Below are 23,645 nucleotides of genomic sequence, written 5' to 3'. Positions count from 1 at the left end.
CTAAGAGTTTCGCACCACGTGCCGATAGGCTAAGGGCGATACACTATGTACCGTTCCAGCAAAATCCCCCACGCTGGAACCAGCATGTTATAATGCACTCGTAGAGGAATAAACTGCTGCCCTGGATTTGAGTACTTCACATAGGCTGAAGTAAAGTCTGGTAAATTTGTGACCACTGTGCCCGGATAGAGCACCTTTTATTCCAGCTTCCTTTAGCCAGAGGGAGGCACGGATGTGCGTACAAGTAAACACTGTACTGAAGCTTCGTTTAGTAAGAAATTTTAGAGCCTTGCCAATGAGCACTAAACGCACTGCAACTAGTAATATTCGCCATAAAAGTTTCCTGTAAGAAAATGAACTAGCAAGAGAACCTGAAGACCATACGGTATAGTTTATCGTCCCGGAAATGTTTTTCAAAAGTTAGCATATAATCTGGCTCAATGCTAACGATCCATTAACAACTCTTCAGTGGTGTCTGAATGATATATGAACTAGATTATAAACCTTCATTGTCTGGAGATAAGGAGCGGACTAGTACTTTTGGGCCTGAGTCTAGTTCATCTTACTGTAGAAACCCTTTAATTACATACTTACATGCATGCATACATACATACATACGTACATAGGCTACATACACACTACATACATACATACAGACTTGCATATATATCAATCAATCAATCATTTCCTGTGGCACCCCACGGGATGCATAGGGTCTCAATGAACTCTCTCCACCAATATTTGTCTCTTGCCATCTCCTTCAGGTCCCACCAACACTCCTCTCCTGCTTCTTTTTTCATTGTCCTCAACCAGGTTTCCCTCGGCCTACCTCTACCTCTTCTTCCTCTAGCAATCCACTCTGGCACATCCTGTATTAAACAACCTTCTTTTCTGTATATGTGCCCCAGCCACTTCCAGCGAGACAGTCTCACATATTCATTAACTGGTTCCACTCTCGTAATATCCCTTACTCTTTCATTTGTAACTCTGTCTTGCCACTTTACCCCAAGAATCCTTCTCAGTATTTTATTCTCAAATCCTAATACTTTCTGATCTGTTGCAATTGTACTGTACCATGACTCATGCCCGTAAATTAAAATGGGTCTGACCATGGACTTGTAAATTTTCACTTTAGTATGTACCGAAAGCATATTATTATTCCAAACAGATTTCAACATTCCAACAGCTCGCCAAGCCTGTCTAATCCTCTCCTCAATTTCATTGTTTAATGATCCATTAGATGATACAATCGTTCCCAGATATTTAAAGTTTTCTACATTCTTCACCACATTATTCCAAATTACACAATCGATTTATATATATATATATATATATATATATATATATATATATATATATATATATATATATATATATATATATATATATATATATATATATATATATATATATATATATATATATATATATATATATATATATATATATCCACACACACACACACAGACACATGCATGCGTGAATGTAGTAATAAGTCAGTGTCAGAGGTCACAGTGTCACAAAACATCAAATGGAACATAAAAAAAAAATACAAGGTTAACTGTACAGTATTTGCAGCAGATATTGTAATAATTTAATTTAATTCTAATACACTCTGTCCAGAATTCTATGCTAGTATATCCAGTGGTAGTTGATTTTGCACTTTTGCGCCTATCATACTCTTAAGCTTCTCGTTATTATTGACTTATTTATTTATTTATTGGGACCTCTCACAAGCTTGGGGACATTAGCATCCATGTAAATCCACCTCTGCTGGAGTTGAATGTAAAATATGTTTAACTTGCTTTCCAAGCTACTAAGTCTGATAAATAATTTAAACATTGCAACGTCATCAACGTAATGCAATTCATGTTAAATATTTCTTTTTTATGAACTGTTTGACATGCACACATTAGACAGGCTTATCGAAACACCTGCTTCAGCATTACCCAACCTGCTGACCGTGTGTATCGTAATCCTGTCTTATGGACCCGTTCCTCCTACAGGCTACACTCCCTGGATGACGCAGCTGGTGAGGGACCATTATTCTCATGATGTTCAAGGGTTGCTGATGGAAATGCATAAGGAGGTGGTGCCTCTCCTAGACCAGGTAAAAATTACAAACGAGGTTTAATTCTTCACAACTGCTTTTTTTTTTTTTTAATCTATTTACGCTCTCGGGCGCGCGCGCGCGCACACACACACACACACACACACACACACACACACACAATCTATAGCCCAATATATCAATTATAATCAAATTCAGACATCGTAATAATTTGTTAAACAATCGTCATAGAATGGAACAAAAAACTCACCAAATATAAGAGACGAGAAAACCAATATGAAAGCTGTATAACTACAAGCACTTACTTTTAAACTGCCCTGTCGGGAGCGTGGTGGTCTCGTCGCCACCTTCAGTGGCTTCTGCTAGAGCACATGTGGCCAAAACACCCCTTTACAGGATATTAGAAGCACATCGGACGCGAATGCAGTTTACTAGCGTAACATATGGACATTTTCAATTGAACGCTTCTTGTACCAGCATAGAGATATGGTCACTGCGAGTTTGTATGCACCGTGTACACGACTCAAGTTTCGTCCTAGACGCAAAGCAATCACCGATGTTATTTCTGCCAATTAGAAATCAGAGAATGGACTGAATTTATTCCCCTTGTCTAGCAGTGTACGACTGCTGAATATGATGACATTCTGTGTTCAAGTGGATGGCGTATGAGTTCTTGATCACAATACCAAGCAAACCCATGTTCAAAACAAGCGTCTGCACATGAACGTATATATATATATATATATATATATATATAAGAACTAGTACATGCTTGCAAAAATATGAGGAACTAGTTAACACCCTTTCCTCCAAAAAATGTATGCAAATACATTTGTTTCCATACCGTTACTGAGCCCACAATTATCAGTTCTGGCTAAAAAATCAAAAAAATAATTTTCGCATTTCGGGCCTTCGCGTCGAGCGCGATGGCCATTTTTTTTTTCTGACACTTCCAGAACGTACCCCGGCCTATTTTGCAAATAGAATTAGGCAGATACCTATTACTGTTCTCGCGAAAGAAACGAATAAACGCACAGACAGACATTCTCGCCTCATGATATCCGACAATTTCACGTCATCGCGTCGCGCACTATTGCCAAAAATTAGCCTATTGTTTGGTATTTTTCTGACACTCCCTGGACTTACCCCGACTTAATGCAAAAAGATTTAGGTCAATAACTATTACCATTCTCGCGAATGAAAGAAACAAACGCAGATATAGACACACACATACACAGCTTGACATTATTTAGATTAAAATTGCCAACATTCCAAGGGGAATATAGGATGTGCTGCACACAGCCACAATGCCCTGACATATTTCAGTTCAGATTGTCAAGTTGGTGACTGAACATACAAAACTTAGGATCCTAAATTTTGTGTCTACAGTAGTATTGCATTTTAGGTACGGTAGAGTCATGAAACTTCATGCATAAATAGATATTCATATAATCATTAATCATGTACAATTTCTGCTTCCTAGGTTTGATAGTTGCAAAATTTTAATAGAAAAATGCATTATTATAATCAGTTTTATGTATTTTTGCATTTTCATAACACTACATAATCTCATGGCATCCTAACTACCAAACAGCACCAGGAGGCATATTAACATATATCCCTGGAGAGTTTGAAGCCTGTACCTGTATTTGTTTCTGAGTTCTATCTCGGAAACGATTCTTTTTACTTTTTCATTAAAAAAAAAAAAAAAAACAATACTTAAGGCGCAGCATTCTACCTATCAAAAGGACCCAGTTCACTATAAGACACATAATTATGTGAAGTTTCATGACTGTAATGAATACTTGTTGAGTTTTGGCTTCAGATTACGTCTGTAGGGTGCACTGATAACTATGAGATTTTTTCTTAAAAAAAAAAAAAATCTACTTAAGACACAGCATTCTACTTATCAAAAGGCACCAGTTCACTATAAGATACATAACTATGTGAAATTTCATGACTCTATAGTTAATATTTTCTGAGATATGCTCCGGAAACGAAAATCTCTACACTCTACCGCCCAACTCTACTAACGGACACTACTGATAACAATATCCTGTTCTGACTTTGTCCGGTGGAGGGTAAAAATGAAAAGAGTATCGAAGAACACTTGTCCAGGGAACAATAACCAAGCTTAAAGCGAGATGATGAAAAATTAGGGGGAGAGAGAGAGAGAGAGAGAGAGAGAGAGAGAGAGAATTTATTATAGATGCACAGTAATATTCTTCTATGGTGGTAAAGGTGGGTCAGCGAACACGGGTGCTGGTGGTGCCACAGAGTCGATACCGGCCGCTGGCCTACAAGGATATCTTGCCACATCAGAAAGCCGCGTTTGGTGACGCCATGACTGACTGGAGCGAGATGACATTCTTGTACTACCTGCAGCGGTACCGGCAGCATACACGAAGGTCCAGTGAGGCACTGACATTCCGCCGAACCGTGTCTATACCCGACACAAGTACTGGAGACTACTTGGTGCCCCGTGAAACCGATGGGGGATTGTGGTGGTGGGACACCACCCTGCCTCTCAGCTTGGCCAGTATTGCTGACTGCAACCAACTCTACCGTCAGGGCTATATACATCATCCGATGTACACTGATGATATCCTCAGGTGCACCGATGATATACATGCTGGAAGAGCCACGCTGAGGGACAAAGTGACCATGCTGCTGAACCTCATGTGTAACTCAGTGCTCGGAGCCACCTCCACGCAGTGCTGTAGTTGAATGCCCAGGATGTAAGGATTGCTACACTTAAGCTGAAACGTCAATTCTGTATTCACACACACACACACACACACACACACACACACACACACACACACACACACACACACACACACACACACACACACACACACACACACACACACACACACACACAAATGCAACTGATAAAAACAGATGTCATCCATCCATTCACTGTTCTATACTGCATTGCCCCATCAGAAGCACTGGTGTCATGGCCTAAGCTATTTGGCCCAAACATTTAAGGCCAATGACCAGTTACTTCTTGCTGAGTTGCCTTAAGTAAGTAATAACTACAATCTCTCCTTGAAATTGAACTTTAATGAAATTATATATTAAAACAACCGTCTCTAGTTATCATACGCGTTTATCTCGTACAGATTTTTTGTCCCGTGGGGAGAAAAACGCATATGAGGTTTGCCATATTATTAAAAAAACAAAATCAACAAGAAGGATCACCGACAATACCACACCCACGCCCACCAACTGGTCTATGGGCCGATTATTTGACTTTACCCTGTGATCCTGACCTTTTACAGATTACTCTCGAAATCAAATAACATTCTTGCCTAAGCCCTAACAGTCCACCAGATTTGGATTAAGTCAACTCAAAACTGCTTGCATAGGCCTGTGCTATGTGGCCTTAAACTTTGACCTTTCCCTCTTACCTTAACTTTGGACTGATTGTTTTCAGATCTAATCTCTTCATCTTTGTCTTACCTTGCACCCTTTCACAAAGCTTAATCTACGTCACATAAAAGTAATTTAAGCCAGCCTTGCCATGTGGTTTCAAACTTTGACCTCTAATATACTATAGAACTAGCCGTGTGTGTGTGTGTGTGTGTGTGTGTGTGTGTGTGTGTGTGTGTGTGTGTGTGTGTGTATTTTGGGCAGCCGAAACTACACATTCAGATCGCACCAAAATTGGCACAAAAATCGCAAAAAAATCGCTGATGTGAAAAAACTTGGTCCCATCACGATTGAAAAACTTTTACTATATTTAATGAGCGATCACATTTTGACCAAAAAACGCTGCTCCCGGAGCCCGGCATAGGATCTCTGTAGAATTTTATGCCCAGAGTAGAACTAAAATAAACTGTAACAGTAGCCATGTGTCTGTGTGTGTACTTCAGACTTGCCTTCGGACAACTTGGGTTCCATTCGCAAAGCTGCAAATAACACGATCAATTGGTTAGCTGCAAAAAATACAGGTGACAACGTTACACTAGAAGAGCACATAAACGCGAGAGCCCTCCGCAAGAGCAAGTGCGAGGGGCCCGAAGGGCCCACGAGCAATTGTGTTGTTCTAAAATAGGTCAGATGATCCTCAATCCATCCACCAAGTTTGATATAAAGTAGATCAAAATTGTTTCAGTTGTTTTGTTCACTCAAAGGCACACGGGTCGAGCTTTGTCCTTGCCCTGTGACCTTGACCTTTGACTGATCGTTCTCCAAACTGAACCCTTCGTTCTTGGCTGACCCTTACACTTCCACCAAGTCCGGTTCACTTTAGATCAAAGCTAAGTTGATCTCTCCCTGTGACCTTGACCTTTGACCTTTCCTTTTGACCGTGACTTCTGACTGATTGTTCTGAAAATCGAATCCATAAATTCCTCCCTGACTCTCAAATCTTCCTCCAATTTGGTGTAAATTGATTAAAAATGGTGTAAGTTGATTTTGCCCCGTGACCTTAACCTACGATTTATTGTTTTCTAAAACATTTGGTTTACTCCTTGCCTGATCCTCAACCGTCCCATCGAGTGTGGTCAAAAAAGGGTCAAAACTATTTGAATTATTTTGTTGAGAAACACACTTTGGTCGAAATTTGGCCTTGCCCTTTGGCTTATGGATGTTCTCAACACTAAATCAGCTCATTCTTATCTCACAATTCCCCTAATTTTAATCAGAATTGGATACAAACTGTTAAGCTGATTTTACTGGGTAAACCGTTGTCCTAAGCCCTGTGACCTTGATCCAATTTTCTCAGTCACTGTAGATTTACTCAGTGGCTGAATCTCAGTCCCCCCCACCCCCACCAGGTTTGGTTAAAATCGGATAAAACTTTTTCATTTTGTAACACCCATACCCAACCACACACACACACACACACACACACACACACACACACACACATACATACATACAGGCACACACACTGACCAAAACATAATCCCATTCTCTTGAGGGTGGGTGTAAACAATAGAAAATGAAATGTGCTGATACTCACTATTCTTTCTTATGACTGGCAGTGCAGCACACCAAAGGCATGTGTGGGGCAGGGTGGGTAGGATCATTTAAGGAAGATGGATATGGTGGTAGAGGGTACTATAATAGTTTGTATTTTAGTCTAAATGAGTGCCACCACCGGACACTCTGAGAATCACTGCCCACACACCCTGAGAAAGTTGGACATAGTAGACGTACACATTCTGCGTTTACTTTTTTGATCGTCTGTTTTAAATACGAGCGTTACTCAGTCTGATGTTCATGCAGCTGTAACTGAAGACAGATTTGCATAAAAAACTACAGTCTATTATTTTTTTTTTTCATCTGACGAAATTGACCCACTCTCACATCTTTGATACGAAGTAGTGGTTCCGTGATTTGTGATGAGTCATAATTATGAGGCAGGAATGAGCTTCATTGATATCAAGTGAAATTTATGCTCAATTTAGCCATCGGCTAAACTGAAAAGGGGTTATGGGTCTTTGTCAGGTGAGTAGCCTACAAACCCAATGTAGTCTGCTAATCTCGTTATTCTGAATTACTTATTGTAATCTCCACTATAATGCATGAGAGTACGCCGTATGCATTTGTTCTTTATTTCTGTACTCTAAACCTAAATGTAATAAATCATACCCATCAGTTTTCAAACTCAACAGTGTTTTATTTAACAGATAAGTTATATCTTGTTAAATCACCTTATTTGTTTCTAAGTGACAAAGACAAGTGTGAAAAATATGAGTTTAGGCTCCACTTTTGACAGATTCTCGACTCAACCCTATTCAGGGATCTGTTTTGCACAAATAAACTCAAATGAACCTAAGGTGAGACAAATACATCAAATGTATGAAAATCAATTAACTTAAAAAAAGGGAAGTGCTTCAAAGACTGTGAAGCACCCAACAGTGCACTGTACAGTACTGATAATTGTCGTATAAACCTAGAACCGTCCTGTCCTCCCTTCTTCTCCCTGAGAAAAAAAAAAAAAAAAAAAAAAAAAAAAAGAATCGAAGAAGGAAATGGTGGCGTACCTTAATACAGATCCAGTTCTTTACTGCACTACCAGTAGCTTAGGGATCTGGGGCTATGCCGCTTAATCCCAGCATTTAAGGTGAGGGTGACTATCTTTTCTCACTCGTAAATGACATTATGTATGCAATAAACCCCAACTACCCCTGGGATGTAAACCCTTGCGGTCCTCAGCCGGTTGGAGGTCCTTAACCTACGAGACCACCTGGTGTCGTTTGGTTATATGGTTACTACCACCTAGCTTAGCAAGTAGTTTCTTGGGTAACAGTCAACCATTTGGCTTCACACTCAGTATAGAATTATCTGAAGGCAGTACTACACTGAATGAATGGATGATGGGCGTCCCCATCTATCGCACTCTAAGAATCGCCTCACTTATTAACGACTGAAAGTAATTCACAAAACCTTCCTAGCTGTTTATGTATTTTATGACCCTTGCTAAATCTAAGAAGAGCATTCATTTTCTGAGCCGGGGTAATTACCATATTTCTTTGCATAGTACAGTGAGAATCGATATCGAGGAGTCCTGTATATTATATAAGTTAACATATTTCAGTTGTGTACTCGTTGCGAAATTGGAATCAAAGGGCATTGTCTCCAAGAAAGTAATTAAGATCTCAACGGGGAAACACTGCTCTGTCCTTGTACTGTACCACGTGTTCTTGTTGTGTTAGGACATTCATTATTATCAGTGCTTACCATGTCACTGCATGTGGCAATGGAACTCTTGGCTGAGCTGCTGCTTTCCAAATTTTAGCTGTTGAAACTGAGACTTTTGTGTCCATAGGCTGTGAGAAACCATGTTAGCGACCGTAACTTTGTCAAAAAGTCAGAGAGGACTGGCTTGGTTCGACGGTTCAGAGAGAGGACTGGTTGAAATCGAAGAGAAGTGATAGAGTATCATCGTAGTCTTCCCGAAATCTGGTTTTATTCCTGGGGTTCGGGGGATGTGTTCGGCATTTACTATACATGGTCAAAGGAAGTATGTTTAGCAACACCATAACATCTTTTAGGAACAAGTTTAATGGCATTTTAATACTTCCGGGGAGAAAATTCAGTGAATTTCTAACATCTATAGAAATCAAGTTAGCAACGCTAATGCCTTTTGAGAGCAAGTTTAACAACATTAAAGCCTGATGAGAGTTAGTTTAGCAACTTTAGTAGCTTTTGAAACCAGGTTAAGTAACACTAAAACTTTTTGAAAGCCAGTTTAGTAACACTGATATCATCTGAGAGCAAGTTTAGTAACACTAATACCTTTAGAAAACATGTTTAGTAACACTAATACATTTAAAGAGCAAGTTTAGTAACACTAATACCTTTTCAGAGCAAGTTTAACAGAAGTAATACCTTCTGAGAGCAAGTTTAGTCGAATTAATACCTTTGAAATTAAGTTTACCAACAGTAATAGCTTCAGAGAGCATGCTGAGCAGCAGTGGTAGCTTTTGAGAGTTAGCAACTCGTACTACCTGACGACGATGAGGAGTGGGGGGGAAGCGTACTGGGGGTACAATACGTCCTCCTAATTTTCGGCAGATCAACCTCCGTAGTTAAAGAAAAATGCTGTGTACGACAGCATATCAATAAATGTTACATAAATATTATAGAATCATTTCAATAAAGAGAGGGATTTAGTGTTAGCTTTTAAGGAATTTGGTAATGAGATGACAGGAGTTTAAACCCGGAGTATTTGTTCAGGAATCACTCCCCTTCCCCTTTTCCGAAGTGGTGGAACAGGTCTTCTAGCGATATTTATCTTATCGAAGATTAAACCTCTTGAAACACATACACACACACTCTTGTCATCTGTTGAAGAAAACACTCTCTGATCTGACTCAATCTGGGAGTGAAGAAATAAAGAAGAGTTCAGTTATATAGGGCTGTCCCAGTGACATTAAATGGTTGCTTGAAGCCAGAAAAAATGTAGAAAGAATACAGTATAATGAAAAATATAGTAATAATATGAAATAAGTACACCTCTTTGGTCTGGGTGCAATAGATTTGTTAATGCTCTTGAAAGAGCTGGCACTACATTATAGTATTAACTATACGCAATCTCACATATACAGTAACTCTCGAAGTTGTTAGTGCCCTTTATTATATACTTAAGAGGGCATTTATAACCGGCAGAGCAAAGGGGCAGGGGCTATAGCCTCTTTGTGCCTTATCTATGCTCGCACATGGAACCAATGTGTCCATTTAGACCCATTTCCCTCAAAAACTTATTCCACCAGGGACCTATTTTCCTGCATGATCCTCTCCTAACATTGGACCTATTACCCATGCACATAGTCCCAGCGGACCCATTTTCCTCCATCTACCTACCGAACCACCCACTAACCCATATACCAACTAACTCATCCACTGTAGTCTGTTTCAGTGGATAGACAGAAAGGTAGGTAGGTAGATTAATATCACACACCCTTGCCTCAGTCCAACACTTCTAATGAACTATTCAGACAACCTACTCTGACACACACACACACACACACACACACACACACACACACACATATATATATATATTAGCGGCTGGCTTGCACACCTGATATTGGTGGTCTCACTTGACTTTGCTCTACTATACACGTTCAAGCCGTGTTTAACGGGTCGTGAAGGGTAACTAACACTTAGGGCCGAGGAACACAACTTTCTGTCACTAGAGAAGTGACCTGCCCTCGCCGAATGCTTCATGCATAGGTATAGATGCGAAAGGTTTTTGGAGAGTAAGGTGATAAGTGTATGTGGAAATTATGTTGAAGCGGCTGTGTTTGTGAGTGAGTCTGAATGTCATCAAACAAACCTCGACATGGTACCAATATGTAGCTAAAGGATGCAGGCGACAGAGAAGCACCAGGAAATAACTGAAGAAAATAGGCGAAAAAATTCAGTGTTTCCTGGTGGCTTTTCCTCCGGCTCTGTAGCCGGAGTTGCTTGCTTGCTGATGGTGAGGTTGTGATGTGACGTCAGTGCCAGTGTGCTTAGAAGTACTGAAACTGATAACAAAAATAAATTAATTCAGTTCAGTATCATAGCTTGTTTACTTACGATGCATTAAAAAACAAGAAATATTATAAAAATGAGGATCCTAAAAAATTCGGCTGGATATGATATCGAACGCGAATAGTAAATCAGTGATATAAAGAACACACTATGCCTGTCATGATCAAACTGTAGTTTTTAGAGACTAACACTGATATGATTCTGAGAAATAAACCTGGTGTTATCATATTCCTTTGTGTTTATAGTCTGATAGCGTCATTGCTTGCAGTGAGTACTATGTATCAGAATGTACTAAGCGTAAGACACCAGGATGTGGCAGCTGTGCCACCTGCTACCAAGTCACATCTACACACCTGTTTCCCTCTCTTTACAATCGCTAACCTCACACACCTTGACACACCGCCAAATTTGACATCAAGCACCACATTTTTCACTCATAAGTTGGGGTGGTCACCAACACTTGGTGGCCTGTCTCTCCATTACACCGACACCCCCGAACCACAGCTCCACCACACCACCTCCTCTCCACCCACCACACAACACTACCGTTCCCTGGCCGCCCTCCTGCCCTCCCTCCTGTCCTTCAAGCACAACAGTAGCGACCTTCACCCCGACACCCCCAGTCTAACCCACACCTCCAGGATAGATGCCAAGGCTGGGGTCCTGCCCTACGTGCCCTGTGCCATTGTGCCCTATGACCGCCCATCCCACGTCACCGCCTGCCTCACCCGCAGACTCGCCTCTCATCGCTCACTCTGGATTGAGTTCATGGGCGACTCAAAAATAAGAAATATATTCTATGAGTTTCTTTCAAGAAGTGACAAGGAACATAATTATATGGTGAAACATGAGGTGAGTCGTCCTTATATACCTTTAACGTAAATAATGTAACTGTAAAGCTACTGTATATATGGAACGATGATAAGTAATTCCTGAGAGTCAGTATGTATGTCAAAAACGAAATTTAGCGCGATTCTTGTGTAGGGACTTTATTTCTACGCAGAACTCGTCAGAACTCTTCGTGGAACTCATGAAACACGGGGTCAAACTAAAGACTGACATGGAGGCAACCAGTGAGGCGCTCCCGGGTCTGCGAATTACCTTCAGGTATGGTTATAATCACTGGTTTCCTATATACTATACGTAAATTAACCCTACACAGTGAGGGATATTTGTCTCTGACAAGACGATAATCTGAATGACTGGATGACTTATGTAAATTTCATGGAAGGTAATTTAGTTAAATGTTGAGAAGGAATTAGTTCTGTTCACTTATGCTGCCTGTCTGATGATGAGGAACTAACGGTACAAAGAACTGTTAGTGAATCTGAGAGTGTTAATGAGCGACAAGAGTTCAGAGTGAACGTGGAAATGAGCAAGGTCATGTTATCTACGAAGGCATCTGTTAAGTTAAAGTGTCGTCAAGCAGTGATGATAAGGGTGTATTTGAGTGAATCTGAAGAAGGGAGGAGTAGAAGGCCATGAAGAAGGTGGATGGCTATGGTCATTAAGTATGAAAGCGAAGTATGAAACATGATGAACCAAGGAAACTGACGGGATCTACTTGATTGGCTGAATTATGTGGGGAGGAGCACATGAAAAGGGTATGGCATCCCCTTCTTGTGCTTCATAGTTGATGAATTGACTATTAGCAAATGTTAACCTCATTTACAAACAGAAAAAAAAAAATCGAAAAATACGAGAATGTGCCAACAGACATTCTTGTGAGGTGGGGCCAGGATTTCGGAAGCAAGAATGGTGGGTGAATGAGTGCCTGGCCCATTCCACTGGGCATGGCACTCGTGTTTTTCTTGCCTGCTGGACACTGCCTCACCCCATCTTTAGGCAGAAAAAGATGATGATGATTATTATGATGATTGTTGTAGTTGTTATTGTTATCATCATCATCATCATCATCATCATCATTATTATTATTATTATTATTATTTAGTGGAAATGATGGTTTAGACGAACACATGGGTATAATGTCAAGCAGGGCAGGGAAGTGGCAGGTGCTCTGAATATTATGATTATGATTGACATTCATTAACAGAGACCACTGCATGATTGTGCTAGTGACAAGTCTGACGTACCGGAGTGAGATGTGGACAGCGCTTGAGGGGCAGACGTTTAGACTGAGGGAGGAGGAGATGAGTTGCCAGTGAAGCATATATACAGTGACCAAGGGAGATAGCTAGGGAAGCAAATGAAAGAGTATGCATAACGACCAGAATGTGCAAGGAGGAAAAATGTACTGAGATAGTTTGAACGTGTGGGCAGATTGCGACTGACAGTGTGTGTAGAGACAAAGGTGACGGGAGAATAAGGAGAGGGAGAACAAGAACTAAACTCAAATACGAAGTGGAGCCGGCCTCGAGGGTGGGAAGTGTGAAGTGGAAAATGGAGCTGGTGATGAATGAAAGGCTTGAAGGCTTATATTGCAGCGGTCACCTTGGATGAACTGTGGGTCTGGGCGTCAGAAAATACAGACATATAACGAGCTTCATTACACTCAGAGTTTGTTTTCATCAGCAGGAAGTGATGTGTAAGCTACAAAATATCTTATCTCTACTCCTCTCCTCCCCCTTCCCCCCCAAAAAAAAAAAAAAAAACACGATACTGATTTTACTGGTTTTACTTCTCGAACAAGAAAAGGATATAAATCTGCATTGCTTGTTTTACTGTGATCAAGTAATGGTTTAGATTCCGTTATAGAATATTTTCTTCTTCCTTATGGGAACTAAAAATAGTGTTAATCACCATTTGAGAAATAGAATTAAGTATCACAAAGGTATTTACCTGGTAGTACGTTTGTAAAAAATATAAAGATGAAGTTGCTCTTATAGTTAAATTCGTCAACTGACGCATTATATATATATATATATATATATATATATATATATATATATATATATATATATATATATATATTATCGAATATTGTTTGACAGGCTTCACTCAAACTTTACTTAACACCATTCTTCATTACTAGATATTCTCCATTAGCAATATTACGTCTTTCTGTTATCTAGCATTGAATAATCCAACACATTGACTACCCAGTCCCATCGTCTCACTTAACTATGTTCTTTAAATGACTCTGTCGCCCTCGGCTTTATGCTTTCAGTACCATATTGTTGTGTAGAAACGATACTCAAGACATCATGAAAGAAATGATACATAAAGTAATGAATAAAGTATACTTCTACAGTGAAATGCACCAAGAGTATCAGAAGATTCGACAAACCTTAAACTGTGGACAGCGTTTTCATGTTTGCATTTCTTTTCTCCTCAGTCTTTGTAGATCTGCACAAAATTGTAATATATGCGCGTGACAATGAATTTAGGTTTTTGGAAGCACAGATGCAAAAACGATACATTTCTTGATTGATTGATTTTTTTTTTTTTTTTCTGAAGGTCGTATCAGATCTACAGAATCATAATAAAGCAGTATTATATTAAACCGAACTTACAGTAGTTTTGAATACCTGCCAAGTAAAAAAAAAAAAGTGGGGGGAGAGAGAGAAAATGAGCTAAATGGGACTCAACATTACCAAAATCCTAACTGAACTCAAATATGGTTCAGGTTCCGGATGTTCGTGGAAGCAGTGCCGTCCAGGGTGAGGGAGCTGGAGGAGGTGCAGCAGCTGGCCAGGTGGGCGGCTGGGCAGGAGGCCACACCACACCTGCTGATTGTTGGTAGGGTTTTTGCTCCGAAAATGCAACAAAAGTAATCTGGGAGTCTGGGGCATTGTCGCTCCGCAGGCTAGGATGGCCTCAGAGATTATATTATTTTGAAAAGAATTTCCTCAACATCAAAAAATAATCTCTGGTATTTAAACTATATTCCTCTCGCTTTTTCTCCAAATAATGGCATTAAAAAATTGATTTAACCGATGACGTATCTTACTGGTTTACTCCTGTTGCTTGGACCAGCTTACACACAGTTGCTCAGGAAGAGAAATCAGGTTATGAAGCGATTAATGGAGACAGTATATCACCGAGTCACTTAATGAACTTTCCATAAATAACGCTGCTGAAAAGGGACGCCTTCATGCTGTAGCACCAATATAACCAGGCGGCTCAACTGCCTATTTACACAAACGTCCCTCAACTACACCCCTAGCCACCAAAAGAAGAATGGTGGACTACAGAAAAGCAGTTTAAGCCTGTAGCCCACTGGGTTCATATTTCAGACAAACATAGAGTTGCAGCAACAACAACTACTACAACTACTACTGCTACTTCTACTACTACTATTACTACGACTGCTACTATTATTACTACAGCAACAACAATAACAACAATAACAAATACTACTACTGCTAATACAACAAGAACTACTATTACTGTTACTACTACTACCACCACAACTACTACTACTGCAACAATTACTACTACTACTACTACCACTGCTATCACTACTACTACTAGTACTAGTCCATAGTAAACAAAATCATCTGGAATTAGCATGAATTTCTCAAGATGCTGACTATAAGGAGGTGGTTTTCAAAGGGTACTGCTGACACCTTATTGCTGAATCTCTTGTGTTTTGTGCTTCTGATCGGAATTAAGTGAATAAAAGAAGACAACGGACACCTCTGATAGCCGCACCCACTCTTGCAGTAATGTATGGGGAAAGAAATAATTAATTATTGGTTAGGCCCTTATGTGACATCCTTCTGCTTGCAGGCCGTCTAAAAACAGATAAATGTCCTGTGTTCTACCATGACCCTCTGTGTTAAGTTTACAGGTACTTTTACACGACCCAGGTACACGGTCAACTAGTGCTCTTGCACTGTGTATTTTTGTGTGTATGTACCTATGTATGTATGGAGGTAGGTAGGTAGGTATATATGTATGTAATAAGTCGCCGTTCCTCCCACAGGCTATACCCCCTGGTTGATGCAGCTGGTGTCAGTGCATTACCCACACGACGTTTATGGCTTGATGATGGATATGCACAAGGTGGTGGTGCCACTCCTAGAACAGGTGAGAACTAGCATCAGGCATACACTTTCACAACTATATTTTCTTTATTTCATCTAGTTACAAAGAAATGACAGTTGATATAGCTCAGCATCTCAATCAAAAGGAAGCACTTAAGAAAGATAAAACAAACAGGAATGGAGTAGTTATACCTGTTTTATTTTAACCTTGTCTAAAATTGCTCTCTCTCTCTCCATGTTTATTGCTGAACTGTAACAAGAAATTAGAACTAAAAGATGCTGCTGCTCGTGAAAAAATGCTATGGAAAGGATTCAGAGTTGTCGTATTGTCTTTTTCTGCCACTGAGCTACATGGAATTATCAACAAAAGGACGAAAATTTAGGGGCCAAGTTAAGGTAAAAGGACAATAACTCCCTAATGTAAGTGCCTGAGATGACCGGTATTATATATGCAAAAATTTCAAATCGTAAAAGCTTTGTCTCTAATTTATATTTTTGTGGAGGGTCTGAGTCACATCAGCGCCTTCATTACAAAATGTCGCCACTGTGATAAATACAATCATCTCAGAGTAGCCGGAGTAGCAAAAAACAAGCGCTATCTTCAACCACCTAGGCTCTTGCTTTCGGGCGTCAAATAGAGAGACAACAACCACAAACGCTTATCATTTCTCAGTTTGTATAACCTTCAGAGTTAATGAATAGGCGAAGTAGTGAATTTAAGAAGGTGTTTTATACAGGCCTTCATATCAGGTCCGTTCTGGGCCAGTTAGATCCAGGAATGTTCAGTCAAGCCACTTCAAATTAATTATGTCATTCCTGGCCCATTCGCATCCACTTAGGTCCAGTTAAGTCAGTTCTAGTCCACTGAGATCAGTTTCCGTCCATTCTATGTGTCTCCTGCCTATGAGAGTATTTTCAGTGCTTTGTCTGGGGTAGTTAGGGGAAGTGAGTGAAGTCAGCGATTAATGTTGCGGGATGGAATATTTCAAATCTAGTGTGGGAAAATAATGATTTGCGGTTTACTAACAGCGAACGGGATGTGTGCAGGGTGGCTGAGAGTTTTGTGGATGCCTGTAAGCGACGAGGCCTGAATGCAAGTGAGAGAGAGAGAGAGAGAGAGAGAGAGAGAGGGTGATTTAGATGCTATGGTAAACCGAGGAAGACGAAATGATGGATGGTTTTAAGTACCTCGGGACTGCGAAAGGAAAGCAAGGTAAATACGTAATGGTTGTGGAAAACAGAAAGAGTAAAGCCTTTTTAACATGCATATGACTGGGCACAGAATAGACCAGGCAGTCTTATCCCTGAGACTTTTCAGCACAAAGAGAGGCGCCACATACCCTCCTTAGGGACAGCTATGTAAGCCTTGACAGGAGACAGAACTGGTGTTCGACGAATGAATTGAATGATATATTAGTGACCACATTAATGTATGATGTGAATTTGCAAAGGCTAGAAAGGGACCCTTTTGTATACACTTGACAGAATAAGAGATACGGAAATGCGTGCAGGAGGTGGACCGAAATGAAGAAATATACTGAATGGAGAGTAGAAAAGTGTGTGGGTAGAAGGTGCGCAGTCATAAAAGAGAAAGACTAATGTCTAGTGCTAATGAAATGGCTTGTCAACACCGTATGGCAATAAGTGCAGCATAGTCTCAAAGCAGGCCGCTGCCCTGCTGTCTTGTCAATTAACGTTTATGGGGATTTTATAGAGCACAGTAACCGATTATTCTTAATATATCTCCACGTTAGATTTAAATACCTTATTTATACATTGAAAAATTACAAGGTACTAGTGCATGTGGAATTCATAGGCATAGTGTTGAATTAAGAGGTTTGCATGTTTTTGTGCATTTTGTGATAACCGTACTATTCTTCTGCTGTGGTGGTGCAGGTGGGTCACAGGACGCGGGTGCTGGTGGTACCGCAGAGTCGCTACCGGCACCTGGCCTACAGCGGTGCGTTCAGACACAAGAAAGTCGCGTTTGGTGACGCCGCGTCTGACTGGAGTGAAATGGCGTTCTTGTACTACCTGCAGCGGTACCGGCAGCGGGCACAGAGGTCAACTGGGTGGATGGAGTTCCATCAACCTGTACCAACACGTCACACAGACACTCGAGACTACTTGGTGCCCCGTGAGACTGGTGGGGGGTTATGGTGGTGGGACACCACCCTGCCTCTAAACCTGGCCAGTATTGCTGAGTGCAGCCAGCTTTACCATCGGGGCTACTCGCAGCACTCAATATACTTTGGAAATATCCTCAGGTGCATTGATAATCAGCACGCAGGGAAAGCCACGTTGGGTGATGAAGTGACCATGCTGCTGAACCTGATGTGTAACTCGGTGCTCGGGGCTGCTTCCACGCAGTGCTGTAACTGAATGCTGTAGAAGGGAGGAATGCTGCACCTAAGCCAATGATGTATAATCTATGGTCACCAAAAATCAATTTACAGCAGCTCTTTCAAACGATGTTAAATAGCCGCCATCCATCTATTCTAGCACGACCCCATCCTCGGTGTAGGGGTAGCTCTTCGGCCAAGCCATTATGGTAATGATAACCAGTCATTCGCTCAGGCGGCATTACGGAAGCAATAGACCCCAACCATTTAGGGACCTTTGCTGGCATGATTGGTCTGGTAATTGTAATGAATAAGTCTCCTCCATTTTTCTTTACCAACCAAATTGAGCATAACTCTGAAGGAAGTATTGACGCTGAGATTATAAAATATAGGATATATTCTTGTTTTAAATTAATTGCTAAACAGTTTACATAATTCTTCTTAGTACATATAATTGTATTTCGATTTACTGTAACACATCAACAGGGAAAACTGTAGAAAGTTATAAAATTGGTCTCTAACAATGCATGATCCAATATCCTGGGGATTGCAGGTGGGCTGTCTCTATGGGAGATTGTATATATGCCTATTAATGTCCTTTATAAATCAATAGTACCATTATAATGCAGTGGTGAGCAGGGACCCCCGATTGGTAGGTGGGGGCTCCCACCATCCACTCATTTGATGTAATGCTAGCTTCACGTGACTCTATGCTGAGTGATAAGCCAGACCGGGAAACTGTTTAGTACGTTAATGGTAATCACACAACCAAGCCGCCTAGTGACCTAGTGAATTACGGCGCTCCAACCGGGTGTGGCTCATAAGGGAATGCATCCGAGGACTGGTTTGGGTTTATTGCTCACATAATATCGATCAGGGATAAACAAATAGTCACTCTCGCCTTAAATATCTGGACTAGGCTGTTTAGTCCCGGACCCCTACACTCCTGATGAAGCGATGAAGGACTGGATGATAGATAAATAGACAGATAGATAGATAAATGGATGGATGGCTGGATAGATAGATAGATAGATAGACAGACAGAATGATAGACAGATAGATAGATAGATTGATAGGTAGGCAGACAGACAGATAGACTGACACGTGGCATCTTGTATCTTGTTGGTATCTTGTACACACCCGCGGCTTCAGCTTCCAAAGAACACATCCCTTGTCGTGGGCGATATGTGGCTGTCATATTTTGTAATTACTCTTCTTTCGTGTCATGCTTAGCCCACTGTTGAGGATTTCATTACTTGGTTAGTTATCCAACGTGGACAAGACTGGACATCTGATGAAGAAACCTGTACAAGAATATCAACATCTACTGTATAGTGTGTGTGTGTGTGTGTGTGTGTGTGTGTGTGTGTGTGTGTGTGTGTGTGTGTGTGTGTGTGTGTGTTAACTTGCTGCCTTTCCCAGTAACTGCATGAATTAGACAGAAAAAAATGTTACTGGTGAATCATTATCCCAACATGCAGCACTAATATGGTATTCGGTACTAATTAAAATAAATACACCTTCTCTATAGCCATTCATTCTCCAGCACATAATTCTACCGTGGCCATGTCTGGCATCTCACACACATTCACACTTACCACTCTTACTAACACAGCTGAATTGTTCAACATGAAACCCAGGATCTCACTGTAACGGCCTTGTCTTTTACCGTGTGTGCAGCATATACATTGTGTTCTACATTTATTGTAAGCCTCAATATCAGTTAGTTGTAAGTATTAGTGCCCATGACTGATACACCTACTATTTATTTTCATTCCCCTGTGCAGTTGCTGACTTTATGAAAGGGTTTTATTAGCTCCAGTGTAGAAGACAGGTTTCGTGTCTAGGGATGGGGCTTACAGCCTACAGTTCTCTGAAAAAGGGCAGTCAAAAACTCTTCGTCTCGTCAGCCCCCTTCCTCTTACTGACTCCAATCTCTCTCTCTTCGCCGCAGTGTTCCATGCCCCTCTCTCTGCTACTGCTCTTATAAGGGTCGCAGCTCTTCTGAACTGTCTAGTTGAACCCCATCCCGCTACCTTTCTGTCGGTGGCGCAGTCCCCGTCTACTAACGTATTTTCACCCCTTTTCTGTATAGCTTTCTTATGCATCTTACGCAAGCGTCAACTTGTACTCTTAGCCTTTCAGCTCTGGAAATACCCTCGCCACTCTGTGTTTCCCACTGTCTATTATCAGCAGTTTTCTAAATGCAATGTGTCCTAGCATCTCAAAACAAACGAATTTTAAATCTGATCCTTTGTTCAGTTTCATTAGAAATTAACTACTTTTCTAGAATTTAAGTCTTTGGATCTTTCTTTCTGCATAAAAAGCACACACACACACACACACACACACACACACACACACACACACACACACAATCACAAACAACACCATCTGTAGTTTATATTCATATTTTTTCTTTAACATATGTATTTTCGTTTCATCTGTGAAACAGTTATTCCGTACACCACTAAATGGGTCATGAGCAACTCCGTACAAACTTCATCCATCCACTTCGACTATTATTCAACTCCTTTGCTTCTTCATCTTTCTACCTAAATTTCTCACACACTCATTAAGCTACACTTACTTCTTGGCCTACCACTCCTTCTCTCGCCTTCAAACTCACCCTCTCCACCATCATATATACATTAGTTTTCTTTTCCTGATCATATACCCTCTAACCACACCCTCTTCTACCCTATTATCGGCAAATTTCCTTACTTCATATCTTTCACGAATCTCTGTGTTACTTTTCCTATCTGTTCTGTGCAACCTACATAAGTTACTTAGCTCCTTCACTGCGATGCCGTACACATCATTTTCCTTGGACAGGTACCAGACGATTTTCTTAAAGTTAGGAAGAATCACAAGCAAGGCAATATCTAACCACTCCAGTCCAAAAAGTCTCTCCTAAACTGTGTAAGTAATCTGGTCCTAGCAAGAATATAATACTCAAGACGCCATTTGACTGAAGGAATTAACAGTCCAACATCCGCTTCTGACTCTCCACATCTGCCACACCAGTCCTACACTCATATGTTACCAACTCGCTCACTACGATGAGGTCTAAAGATTTTGCCCTTCCTATTTCCAGATTAGAAGAGCTCTCCAATGACGAAGAGGTTAATGATGGCTGCTTCTAACTCCTCTAATTTAAAATAACTCTTAAGATAAGTATAATCCCCTCCTCCTCCAAAAATCTCCCATGCTGAGTTTAATATTTTGAGCCTTCGTGATTAGCAAGAATAAGTAAAGACTCACTGAGCAGTTAAAGTTACACACACACACACACACACACACACACACACACACACACACACACACACACACACACACACACTTTCGAGCAATCCCCCCTGCAGCCATAACACTCTGACCTCGATTTCGTATCAAGGTCACCTTCCTTCCTTGAGTCACTCTCCTCCTCACATCCTTTGTACGTTTACTTCTTTTTTCTACTACTGCACCAAGGTGCTTAAATTCTGCCACCAGTTCATTCTCCAGCATAACACACTTGGAGTTATTTGCTGACTCGCAACAACGACTGGGTAGTAGGAGGTGGCGACCATCATCAGTGGCGTCACCAGGGGGGGGGGCTAGGAGCGCTTAGTCCCCCAAATCAAGGACTCAGCCCCCCAAAATTGCAGCTCCCCAAAATAATAATAATAAACACAGAAAATACATCACCAACAGTTACATACACTATATGCCTGCAGCTTGGCATTGACCCACCTCTCCCCAGTCCACTTTTTATCCATGTATCCATATAATTCAATACGATATTTTTTATTGATAATGTGAATAATTATTCCCAATTTACGTAAACCTATGGCTAAATCATAATAGTAGTAATAATAATAGCTTCCCCTTTACTTTGCTTGGTTTTCTTTGAAACATTTTATTTATTGTACACATAAATGCAAGATTGTGTTGCTTTTATCGCTTTTTATATCTTCACAATATAATATATAGTAGATATCAATCACGGGGCTTTAGAATTGGATTATGCAGTCTAAAGATATTAAATGTGATCTATTATTATTATATTACGCGTTTTTTAATGTTCGGAGAATCGGAATGTTTACATTGGGAAGTGTCTGTGACCTGTGGCTGTGAGCTAGGTGTGTTGAGTTGTTTTCGGTTTTATTTGAATGTATCGCTTTCAGTGGCTGTATATCCGTACATTAAAATAATAACCGATCACTACCGGTATATTGCTAGCCACCTATGCATTTTTGTCTTTACAGATCTGAGATCTATACAACTTTCAGCAGTGATTAGTGGATTCGATCAGAGCTGAATATCATTTCCCTTTATATTCTCATATAATTAAATGTAACATTTGCGGATACCAGCCACTCAAGTGATGAAAAGGTCATCTAAAGATTCTTAGAGTGACATAAGGAAATTCTTTGGCACCCGCATCTCCAAAGATGAGTGCCAAGGAAAAGTGGCTGTTGTTGGGAATGAGGTGCCAGAAGAAAACCCAGATAACCCCCAAGCTGAACCCATCCAGACATGTGTAAGTAGCCTTAAATCAAGCTATTCCAGTATTCATTTTATGAAGCTTAGGCCAGGTTTTTTATTCTTTTATTGATTTATTTTTAATGAGTAGCCTAAGCCTTGTTCTGGTTGTTATATATTAAAAAGGTACAGTGTGGGAAAGTAGGCTAAAAGAACTGCAACCTTAGTTTTATTCAATTATTTTTCCAACGTTATTAAGTCATCTAATTAAAGTGGGAAGGGTTTGGGTAAGGTTACTTTAAATTACTGAAAGACCAATATTTGCTTAAAACTGCATCAGCAAAATTGACGATTTTGGTAAGCTGTCACTTGGTGTTTCATACTATCCATTCTACTTTATTTTAATGATCGGCTGGTACAGTATTTTTATGACTCCCTCCTTAGGTAAAGTCTTAGTTTCGGACATCGGGAATTATGATGTTTTGATTCGTTTTTTCCGGTATTTTAGACAATTCTAAGACATTTTTCTTCTGTGGCATTTTTGTCGGAAATTCTTTTTATTTTATTCTTGAAAATTAGGTTTCGTTAGGTTAGTTTAGGTTATCTTCAAGAGTAAAATAAAATTAATTTCCGAGAAAATGCCATAGAAGAAAATTGTCTTAGAATTGCCTAAAATACCGAAAAAAAAAAAAAAAATGATCAAAACATCATAATTCCCGAGATGTCCGAAACTAAGAATTTACCCCTCGGAGAGTATGGGTGAGGCAACCCCTGCAACTAGAACAATAGGCTAAGGTTGAATTTGGAATGGTAACT

The sequence above is a fragment of the Coenobita brevimanus genome, chromosome 94, assembly GCF_032717465.1.
Source record: "Coenobita brevimanus isolate Jiangsu-jjx chromosome 94, ASM3271746v2, whole genome shotgun sequence".
Taxonomy (NCBI): Eukaryota; Metazoa; Arthropoda; class Malacostraca; order Decapoda; family Coenobitidae; genus Coenobita; species Coenobita brevimanus.
The sequence above is the reverse complement of the archived record's forward strand: the minus strand, read 5'-3'. Positions refer to the sequence as shown.